General features: G+C 30.4%; 1 pseudogene; it reads left to right on the top strand.

Moving 5' to 3' along the window:
* Positions 1-895: 895 nt before the first annotated feature.
* LOC132937094 (deformed epidermal autoregulatory factor 1-like) lies at positions 896-8,191 on the top strand (annotated as a pseudogene).
* Positions 8,192-13,039: the final 4,848 nt, after the last annotated feature.

Below are 13,039 nucleotides of genomic sequence, written 5' to 3'. Positions count from 1 at the left end.
ACAATCTACTATAAATGAATATACATTTGACATAATTCTCCCATGTCAGTACATTATAGTGTAATAACTTAAGTATAATTTGTTTGATTTACACATGATTTCTCATAGTAGGTAAATGTTACTTTACTGTGAAATGAGAATTATTCACTATTTTAATATTAATATCAATATGAAATATAGTAACCAAATTGTTTGTTATGTTAATTTTAACATTGAAATAGGAAAAATGTTTTTTTTTTAGTTACTGACACTGCAAATTGCATAATTAATTATTATTCAGTTTCAAAAAATAAAGTTATAGGTACCATGGTGTTTGTAGTTGTGAATACTTTCCCTAATACCATACAATAATTTTATTGTATTCGATTTGTAATTATTATTACATCGTCGATGGAAGGAGTGTTGGTGTGATCTTTGCGAACATGGATGCAATTGACAAATACAGAGAAGAATTATTGGCCTTGGTGATCAACACATAATTAATTATTTCATGTTATAATATTTTTTAAAATTGCCTAATTTTACTCCTTAAAAAATTATTTTATATTGTTATATTAAAAAAGGATTGCACTATTTAGAATAAATTATAGAACCACGATTTGTATTTTTAGATGAAATATTGAGACTACCGCAGTAAACGTTTTTTTTTATAATATTATAATATTTTAATATTTATTTTTAAGGGGTTAATAACGACAACTACAACTACAATTTTTCGGGGGGAACTGATAAGGGCCAGTTTTGACCATAGCTGCAGCTGTCCTGTATTATTGTCGTAGCAAGGTGTATTGATACACCTTGTGTCGTAGATAGTATTTGATATTATGTAGATACTAGATAGTGCGACGGATGCATCGATAATCTGTGCACGGAGCGTCGAGCGGAGTCGTCGCGGGTGTTTCTTATCGACCTCGGCGGCTCGGCGTTCGGTTTTGCACGCGCTGCGATCGGACTGTAAGCTCCGTAGTACGTGGTCTGTGTTCTACGAACCGGACGTGAAAAAACGAACGACCATTCGTTACCGGCATTGGCAGTAAAACGATAAATATCACGCGACTATTATCTTGCGTTGTCACAGATCGAGAAAATATATTTTATTATAATATGTGCGTGATCGACAGCGGCGGCGGTTACGCGGACGACCAACAACAACAGCACCGTCGGCACCACCACCAGCAGCAACAACAACTTCGACAGCAAGCGGCCACGGTGGACGAACGTGATGGCAGTGGTGGTCGGCAGCGTCATTCGGAAAAGTTCGCCGGGACCGGTACGGGGGCCACCGAAGTCGTAGTCGTCGCCGCCGCCGCCGACGCGCTTAAAGAAAACCGCAACGGATTGCCGCCGCCGTCGTCTCAAGTACAAGTGTCCTCCAATTCCATACGCGCTGGGCAGCTCATTAACGTGTCAGGCGCTGGCACGTTAAACGTTATTACCGCCGACTCGTTGCAGGTATGTGATAGACAACGTTGACGGACTCTGACGTACCACCGACAACGTTTTGTATTTCTTATAATTTTTGTGCCGTCATGACGCGATTGTTGTATATTATAATATTTTCTCCTTTTTTTTCCCGTTAGGTAGGTAATTATTATTTATCGTTAAAAGGTTTAGTTCAAGGGCGCCCACGGGAGGGTGGCCAATTGGTCCGTTGCAAAACATAATATTACATAAATATGTTATGTCCATTGGATTTTAATATTGCTACGAGTGGGATTTTATCCTGCGGATGCTCTTTGGTTTAGACACCCATCCCAAACACGTATTAAGATATTCAGCGGCGGCGTCGACTTACATTATGTGCGAGACAACCAACAATTGTTTGACCCACCCACCATTTATTGATATAAAAGGCCCCCTCTTTCATATTATAATAGATATATTACAGTTTTATTATTAAACAGATTAAAGCTGATGTATCCAACTTCTTTTGCTAACACATTTAAGCAATAAAATCTACTTCAAGTACCTACTTTCACTTTAACGTAGATCACCCACGACTTACCTACCTATTATCAAAAAAACTACAAGTCTTTGGACTCACAGAACTATGCGCTGATAATAATGTTTCACTTGGACCATAATCTATCACTAAACAGTTTTTAGGTATTTATTACTGCACGGGTTTTCAATTGCATTAAGAGTATTCAACATTCATAAGTTTTGAGAATATTTTGTAATATTATGTACTGTTGTGTACTAGTGTAGTTAGTAATACCGTCGAGACACAGTATAATTTTCGGAACCTTTTTCTAGGGTTAACATATGTATTTGACAAAGAAAAACATTTTTTTAATTATAAAATTATTAATCTGTGGCTGATGTGTTCTCCATCGGCAGATTAGTCAGAGTTGTTTGGTACTTAGGCAAACTATTTTAACCAAAAGTATTTAATAAAATACAAACATAAAATATTGAAGTCTCATTCCAGGACAATTCGCTGTCTCAAATACATTATGGGGACACCTGGATGCCATACTGAAAACTAGTACTCCGGATAAACCGGGACGTATGGTAACCCGACAGTATTTCCTATCGACCAATTGATAAAATCACAGATTGTTATATGAATATAATCTGTGTTAAAATTACTTTTTTTATTATCACATTATTATAGATGAACTTAATAGGGGATTATTACCTTTAAAGTTTAGGCACCAGCAGTATTGGATAGGCTAAGTATCAAGCCACAAAGTTTTAGAACTTTTACTAGCCAAAACCTGTTAAATTGGGTTAAAACAAGTAAGTTATATACAAGATCTACCAAAATATAGTCTGGCCCAGTGGCGTAAACTCGGCAACTTGCTAGATCTATCTGAGCTTGGGAACCTGTCTAAATTTAGGCAATTTATCATAATAATATACATGTACATGTTATAAACTTATAAATAAATTAAATATTTTTTTTATCTTTGCTATTATAGTGATTGATGTAGTGTAAAATTGTATTAACCATGACTTAAGTTATTGAACTTGTATTTTTGATTTCAGCTTTCGGAATCAAATGATTTCAAACCTCTTTCTGGACTGACGGGACTTTAAAGTCCATCGAAGTATAAAATCTGTATAAATTTAAAGAATATTAATAAACTGGTCATACTGACTGATGGGACTTCTATGTCCCATACACTATCAGAAAAAAATAATATAGTTGTGATTTTAGTCTGTTATCATTATCAAAATTATCATTTCGTTTTTCAATTTTTCGATTCCACATGTCAAGCTGTGTTCTTGTGTTTTTCATTTTTTTGAAAGGATTGTAATATAGGTAAGTGTGCATATTATTCATTTTTTTAGGTCTATTATACGTATAGAATGTATTTTATCACTCATAAATAGTATTATAATATTACATAATGTTTTATATCATGTAATCTAAACTCGACTTATAAGTCCCATCAGGCATTAACAGTTTTGTTCCCATAGTGATAAATCATAAAATAATTCAAAATACTACAATTTGGAATATTATTTGTCACAGAAAATGAATTCAATACAGATTGAAGAAATTGAGAGATACTTGGAGGAAATTCCTGACGATGGTGATATTGTTTCAGAGTTTGAAGATTCTGATTTAGATGAATCTAATATTATTCATCCTCTGGATCCACTGGATAAAGTAGAAAATGTTGAAGAATTTGATATACAAAACTTAGGTAACTTTATTTTATTGAATAGTTATTTATATTTTATTTTATAAATTAATGTATTAATTTATATTTTATTTATTTATAAGTTTATTTATTTTATTTTATGTTATTTATATTTTATAAAATTCTTAATTATAAGAAAAATACTTTTTTTTAGATGTTGTATTTGATAACAACCTACCCACTGCTGATGGTAACTCCAATAAAGGTAAATTAATATTTGGTATAATGTATACATTACACACATGTATATATTTTTATACAACAAAATTTACTTATTGTACTTATTCTATGAAATTTAAATTCAAATCTTAATTTTGTTTTATATTAGTTTTTAATGATATTTTTTTGATATTTTAGATATTGAATTGTCGTCAGATGAAGAATATGTTTCTAAGAAAACTCAAAATAAGGGTAAAAAAAAAGGAAGTGAGTACATGTAATGTTTGTATAAATGTACTGGTACCTAGTATTAATAAAATAAAATAACATGATATATATATTTTTTTTAGCTAAAAAAAGTAAAAAGATAGTGACCAAGCCTAAATCGAAGAATACAGTTAGAACTTTAGATGACGTTGAGGCTGAGGAGGAAGATCAGACCGACAATTTACGACCTAGAATTTGGCTAAGAAAGACAGATATTGATACTGTTAGACCAGAATATTGTAGACCTGAAGGAGTAAATTTGTTTGAATTTAGTAGATGCAACACCCCTACAGATGTATTTATGGTATTTGTTGAAACAATTTTGAATGATTTGGTTTATCAGACAAACTTATATGGCACACAAAAAAATAAAACACTTAGAATACAGAGAGAAGATATGCTGGTATTCTTAGGTATTAACTTTTTGATGGGATATAACCGTTTACCGTCATATAAAGACTATTGGAGTACATCAGATGATCTTGGAGTTAAACTTGTGTCAAATGCTATGTCTAGAGATATGTTTGAAAAAATTCTCATTCATCTACACTGTAATGACAATACACTATTGCCTATAAACAACAAAGATAAGTTATTCAAATTAAGACCAATAATAGATAAGCTTAATGAATCTTTCAAACGTAACTATTTTGGTACTAGACAAGTTAGTGTTGATGAAAGTATGGTGACATTTAAGGGTAGGTCAACATTGAAGCAGTATAATCCGATGAAACCAGTAAAGAGAGGTTACAAAATTTGGAGCCTAGCAGATCAAAAAGGATACATGTTAGCTTTCAAAATTTATCAAGGTAAAGAAGAAATTGTAAATCACGAGTTTGACAAATATGGACTGGGTGAACGAGTGGTTTTGGAACTTACCAAATCAATTTGGAACGAACAACGAGAAATATACTTTGATAATTATTTTTCTTCACTACCTTTAGTGCAGAAACTAAAACTAGAGAACACTCTAGCTTGCGGAACAATAAGGACAAACAGAAAAGGGTTACCTACAGAGATGTGTACAGACAAAAAAATGAAAAGAGGCGAACACGATAAAAAGTTTTTACCAGATGGGATTTCATTTTTTAAGTGGATGGATAATAAGGCCGTCAACTTTATATCTAATTTTCATGGTTCAGAAGTTACATCTGTAAACAGAAAAGAAAAGGATGGTACTTCAGTTTCAGTAACATGTCCAACTGTGGTCTCAGATTATAATTCATATATGGGTGGAGTAGACCATGCTGACAGATTACGTGCATTGTATGATATAGATAGGAAATCTCGCAAGTGGTGGCACAGATTGTTTTTTGGTTTGATCGATATTATGTTTGTAAATTCTTATGTAGTTTATTGTACCTTATTTGAGAAAATTCCAGTGTTGGAATACAGAAGAGCTGTTGTACGAGGTTTGCTAACCAAACAATTACCACAGAAAAAAAAATCACCAGCTCAAATCCAAAAAAATTTAAAAAGAAGAAAATCAGCTTATTCTATGCCAAGAGACGTCCGCACTGGAAATCTAGGTATCCATCATCCAACATTCGTAACACAACGGGGAAGATGTGAAGTATGCAGCAATAAAGGTATTGAGTCAAGACCACATTCAAAATGCTCGTATTGCAAGGTCCATCTATGTGTCAATGAAAAAAAAAACTGCTTTTCTGAGTATCATGAATTATAAAAAAACATCTTAAGTATATAAAAAAAGTAATATTTTCTCTAAATTGTAATCGTTTGTATTTTTTAAAAATTAAAATAAAAAAATCCTTAGGAAAACGTGTTTTTTTTGTATTGTTTATATGTATAAGAAAAGTGACCTAAATGCCTGACGGGACTTATAAGTCCAGACCGTAAAGGACTGACGGGACTTTTGAGTCCCAGGATAAAATAAGGATCAAGGATCAAAAATAATGGATTTTTTTGTTCATACCCTATCTTAGATATAGGAAAAAAATCGAAATTCACAAAAAAATTTTTATATTTTTAATGTTTTTAAGCTATCGTCCAGAAAGGGATTGTGATACTCACACTTAAGTTGATGGTGATACCTGGCAAACTGTAGTTCGAGCCAAAGTAATTTAAATTTTAAAACTCCTTGGTATTCACTACTGAACATTTACTAATACAATTTAATCTATTAAGGATGTGACTTTCAAAACTGCTCATATTGTACTTGGACCAGATAACTCGACCACTAATAATGTTCACAAAGAAGAGACTGATCAAGGTGTATCATCCTCAAATACAGCACCTTGTTATTCATATGCCGAAGCTGCCAAGTTGTCAGTATTACCTGTACGATGCAAAGTAAGGATATATTTTAATATACCTATTATCTACATACTAGAGTTATTGTCTTAATTTTTCATCATGTCTTATGTCTGTAGACCACCAACGCAGAGCTACATAAAAAAAAATTTGGTTCTGGCTGCCGAGGCAAATATATTAATTTTGGAAACCAATGGTACACACCTAGTGAGTTTGAAACCCTTTCTGGGAGGGCTTCTAGTAAGGACTGGAAAAAAAGTATACGATTTGGTGGCCGTAGTTTGCAAACATTAGTATATGATGGAGTTTTATTACCACATGCTATGAGTTGTACATGTGCAGTCTGTTGTGATGACAAAGCTGCTGTAAGTATAATATTATTCTAGGTCTTTGGTATTTTTCGTGAGATGTTTATGATGGTTGTATTATATTACATTTTAACCAAATGTATTACTATATACATTGATACTAGCTTTGAACAGCTTATGTTTACAATAGTTTACACATTGACAATATTGTCTAAGTACCAATATAACACAATACAAGTGGATAATTTAAATTATTAATGTTAAAATAATTTTATATTTCATTGGAAATCTTATTCAATAATAGTGTGCTTTTAGACATGAGTATTTTAATAATAATTATCTATTTCGTATAGAACATATTTTTACTTTACATTCTTGCAATTTTATAAGTTAATATTTGAGCTAATTTTTATAAAAAAATTTACTAATCTATGTAATTGTATTAAGTTACATTTGGACATTCTATTTGTAAACACGTTTTTCTAAATTTTATTTAATATTTATTATAATATAGTATACAGAAAATATGTAATTATACATGTCAACATAATTACTACAGCGCTTATAGATATTCAGATAACATAGCGTTTGGATATGTAAATACATGCTTTTAATTGCTTAAATTACCTACCAGTCTGTTAACCACCAAATAATATATTTTCATACTATAATAAATTGTTCAACTATTTTTAGTGTATATCTGACGATGAACAACAAGTTGAGCAAATGCCTCAAATACAGTTGCCAATAATATCTAGTTACGGATCAATTCAAGAAGGCTTTATGAGTGATTTTTTTAACAGGCATGGATATCCTGTTTTTGCAAACCATTCAATGAGTAAGTATTCTAATTAAAATATTATTAAATACTTATAATATATAGGTAATAAAATATTATGTATGATATATACGTGTGATAATTATAATTTAAATTGTATGTTATTATACTATACAACGTCTCATATAAGAGTCACTTCAGGAAGCGATCAATTTTTTTCCTGTTCCATCAGGCCCAGAATGAATAGGCCCAGTTAATACTTTAAGATTGACATGCCATACTCTCAATTAAATCGGTTTTCATTTACGTTAGTTTTCGACAATTGTACATGGGCGGAAAATGGCATACTATTAGCTAGGCGATTGAAATAATGAAGTGAAGTTCAGTGCGCGTTAGCATTGCCAATTTCCATAACCTATTTCTGTGGGGTTACTCTTATAAAAGAAAAATATGGAAAATGCATTTTTTTTAATCTGTATGAATACTAGAATCTAGAAAATATAAACGCGTATTTTTCAGAATATATCAAATTTATAATATTGATATTGCATATGTTTAAAATTTAAATAGATTGTGCGAATATTATTTTTTATTTAGTATTGATAAGATTGAGTATATATATTTATTTTGTCATTTTGCAGGTATTGATTTAATTTCAGATGATGACGATGATTAAATATTGTGATAATGTTCAAGTTACATGACGTTTACTATATGGCAAGTTTGAAGTTATACAATTGAAGACAAGATAGATTTGTTTCACATCATTTTATTTTTTGCCATGTATATTATAATATAAGCTAGGTAATTACTAATTTCATTCATCAATCAGAAATGAAATCTAATAGTTTCTATACAATTTTATATATTGTAGCTAATTACTTATCGAGTTATAAAAATGTGTTTAATTTAATTGTTTATTTAAAATATAATAATGATTTCTCAGATTAATTAAGCATCAAGTATTAATTACCTACCTATTGTTAAGACTATTTATTATTTTCGTCAGGTGAATCATTTAGTTACAATTTATATTAATACTAATTGATACGCATCTAGTTACAAAACCCGTTCTGTGTATACGCAGTCGGCAGTAAAATAAATATTATTTTCGCATGGACGTAGTTTAAAACATAATAGGTTTGTGCTCAAAATACGTGTTTTTTCGCTTTTGGGTAGTATTTGGGTCATATTATGCACGTATAGATGACAGTTACTATTGAGCTATGTATAATCAAAGTACCTAGTGGTGTAGTTCGAACTTTTCACCTGGATGCTAGAATAAAATACATTTTATGTATCTACATGTCCACATTTAAAATTTAATACCATACGTAATGTAGGTTAGTGACCCACTTATGACCTACTGTACAGCAGAGCGACACCAACTTATCCGCCTTTTTTTTTTTTAAATATTTATTAGCATTCAAAAAAAAGTTATTAAAGCATATTATATGCACAGTTTTTATTAAGACGTTTATTTGAAAATAATATTTTAAAATTGTATTGTAGTTTATTAGTTTTGGGTTACGTAGAGCTATATTATTCATATAAATTGGATTCTTAATTTGTTAGGAAGATTGGATGGACAGCCAGTTCAATAATGATTGCAATAAACATTAATATTATAGAATATAGTATAGATGTAATATAGATGTAGTTTTTAGTCATATCCCATAAGTAAGACCTTATCTAAGGGAAGGTTACCCCACCGAAAAAAAATTCCGTAGGTCAATATGTTTTTTGTTTCTAAATTCTAGTTAGATGACGAATGACAGACGATACCACATACCTATTATCGGAAATTCTTTTATGAGTTTTACACACTAACAGTTAACAACGCGTGTTTAATAATTTATTCATGTTACAAGACTCATCATAATTTAAAGTAAAATGCGAATGTATAGGCGTGTGCACGGGGAAGCGACTGCATCGCCCCTTCAAGATTTTCCGCTTTCACGAGATCTTCCGTGAAATAAAATTACTTATAAATTACAATAAAATAATTTTTTTTAAAAATATTTCCAGTTTGCAATTTTAAAATCGTAAATAATACAATTATATCGTATTAATCAGTTATCGTACAGTATTATATTATGTACCTATATATAGGTACCGTGTGTCCGCAAAAACAGGGTTCACTGTATAATTAAATTACCCATAATACTCAGTAGCCTACACATATTATTGAATTATGTTTTTGGGACATGAGACTAGACTATTGTCTATTGGATCCTCAACCTCCCGCACAATTCTAAAATAAGTGAGAGTACTGCCTACTGCCACGTATGTAGTGTTTTTGTTGAGATACATAAGTATTAAATAGGTAAAGTAGATATTTTTGACACTTGAATCATATACTTTTTATGACTCTGTATGGTTACATGTATTTTATTTTGTGAATTTTACATTAATTTAACTATTCTAAGAATATTACCTTTAACATTTTTACATAATTTTCATATATAAATTATAAAAGTGGGTAAGTGGATTTCACTCCACTGTTCAGTAGGTTACAAGTTTGTCACTGTAATGGATGGTGTTGTAAAGTGGTCGGGGGAACAACCAGTTAAATATAAGATATCCAGGGAGAATTGTATGATCCTATATAATATATAAATACCGTAGCCAGGGGCAACCATGTAGATATCAGGATATTCAGTGCTCGAAATGGACCGGGACGGCGTTTCGGTTCGTAATATAAACTTAGCGTCCGTTCCGGTTGGTGAAAATTAAAATTTAAGAATTCCGGTTCGTAAAAATCGGCAGTATCACAATCTAGAGGATTAAAATTTAAAATTATAAAATTTCCATTATGCATTTTTGAGTTCTTGAATTTATACACATAAGTTATAATATTGGCTTTTTCAACTATTTCATCTGAGGTAACTTTTGCCCGGGCAACGCCGGGAGGGACAGCTAGTATTAATATATAATATACTTAGAGTGAAGTTCAAATTTTTTGGTTTTTGGTTTTTGGTGCAACTCTAAAACAAATGACCAACAAGTAAGTAAGTACATGACATTTTTACTGAATGTTTATTTTAGCATTTTCTATACACCAAAACATTTTCCAAATATTTTGACTTATTTTGAGCTGTTTACGGGCATTTTCCGTTTTAATTTTTTCTATAAATATCAATAAGATTGTATTTCTGTGTAAAAAAGCGTGAAAATTTAATGCAAGGCTCCTGATATATAGTTACAATAGCAGTTGACAAATATTAAAAATACATTAGCACAATTTTTTTATAAGCATTTAAAATAAGAATTTGGAAAACATTTATCAAATTTAAAATGTAATAATTATTTTGTAGTTAAAAATTTATAAAATGTTCAACTTTTATAGCTAAGGATTGAAAATTTAATACAAGGTTCCACGTAAATAGGTTATATAAAAATTACTTTATTCACAATAATATCATCAAATATACTTGGTAATGGCATAGGCTGACTGAACGTTTCCGTTTAGAATCATTTTTCTTATACAATGATATTATATCATTGAATTCAAATTTAAAACCATTCATTACAGTGACCCACTTGTATCCTACTATACAGCAGAGCGACATCCACTTATCCACCTTTTTTTTTTATCTTAATTCCAAATAAATATAATGTAAAATTTATGAAACCAGTGGTTCAAAAGTTATAGCGTTAAAAATTTCAAATTTGTGATAGGGTGTTAAACATAACTTAGGCTTATCAATATAACTCAACTAATAGTTACTCAAAATATTTATTTAGAAATTAGAAGAAAAAAAAAGAAACCTATGCTGAAAGTGGAGTTTTAATATTCTTCCAGTCTGAACCATTTGCAGTGCTAATATTAACACCAATCATGAAACGAGCCCATGACTTACCTCTATCAAAAAAAATAGTATTTGTTGACTCAATTAGTTCATGAGATCCACAGAACCATTGTGTAACTTTTTTATTGACACCATGTGCAGCTGCTCCTTTAGGTGTGATAATTACATGGTTAGAGTGAAAAAGCATATAAAAGTGGATTCAGTCTAATTAAGAATAATGTAAGAAATGCATTTGGAGAACAAGGCTATCCTTCTATATTTTTAACTGATAACTCTGATGCCGAAATAAATGCTTTAATGACAGTATGGCCAAATTCAACTTCACTTATATGTATTTTTCACGTTATGCGAGTAGTTTGGAGATGATTACATATAGAATAGCAAATTTTTTTGAGTTTTCCAATGAAAGAAAAGCTACAGCTTGCTTATATTTTGAAAGCATAATCAAGAAAAGTAATTATGTTACAAAAGATAAAATTACTGTAAAAAATGAGCATTACCATGTTCCTAGTCTAGGCGTAGACCAGGGATAACAAGAGGTAGCAAGTGTTTACCATCAGGTAGTTTATAATAATAGACATATTACAATAATATTGTGCCTTAACAAATTTAATTATGTTGTAGGTAGACCAGCTTTAAGTGATCATTGTACATCTAAATCTGGTTTTTTCGTGTGTTGTTTTTTTATTTGTATATTATTTGTATGTTTGTTTAATTTAGTTTTTGTACTTCCGCAGCCAACTCTGAAAAAACGATATCTGTACCCACCCCATTATATGAACTGACATACCAAGACTGGATTGCACTAATAAATAATTTAAACCAGCAAGGCTACATCTTGGATGAAAGCTTTGATGTATCTATTTATCTTTAGATTATGATGGACCACGTCTGACAATGGAAGAATTAAATGCTATCACTTAAAGAAGGATCTTCAGAGAGCCGCGTTTTTGGTTTTTGGTGCAACTCTAAAACAAATGACCAACAAGTAAGTAAGTACATGACATTTTTACTGAATGTTTATTTTAGCATTTTCTATACACCAAAACATTTTCCAAATATTTTGACTTATTTTGAGCTGTTTACGGGCATTTTCCGTTTTAATTTTTTCTATAAATATCAATAAGATTGTATTTCTGTGTAAAAAAGCGTGAAAATTTAATGCAAGGCTCCTGATATATAGTTACAATAGCAGTTGACAAATATTAAAAATACATTAGCACAATTTTTTTATAAGCATTTAAAATAAGAATTTGGAAAACATTTATCAAATTTAAAATGTAATAATTATTTTGTAGTTAAAAATTTATAAAATGTTCAACTTTTATAGCTAAGGATTGAAAATTTAATACAAGGTTCCACGTAAATAGGTTATATAAAAATTACTTTATTCACAATAATATCATCAAATATACTTGGTAATGGCATAGGCTGACTGAACGTTTCCGTTTAGAATCATTTTTCTTATACAATGATATTATATCATTGAATTCAAATTTAAAACCATTCATTACAGTGACCCACTTGTATCCTACTATACAGCAGAGCGACATCCACTTATCCACCTTTTTTTTTTATCTTAATTCCAAATAAATATAATGTAAAATTGATGAAACAAGTGGTTCAAAAGTTATAGCGTTAAAAATTTCGCCTATTATTTGTATCTATTTAACTAATTATATTGTATTGTAAAGTAAACACGAATTAAAAAAATTAAAACAATATTATAATCCGCATATTAATTTTATAAGCGTTCCAGTTCGTACAATTTTCCATTTCGAGCACTGA

This window comes from Metopolophium dirhodum, chromosome 1 (assembly GCF_019925205.1).
Source record: "Metopolophium dirhodum isolate CAU chromosome 1, ASM1992520v1, whole genome shotgun sequence".
In the NCBI taxonomy this organism is placed as follows: Eukaryota; Metazoa; Arthropoda; class Insecta; order Hemiptera; family Aphididae; genus Metopolophium; species Metopolophium dirhodum.
The sequence above is the reverse complement of the archived record's forward strand: the minus strand, read 5'-3'. Positions and strand labels throughout refer to the sequence as shown.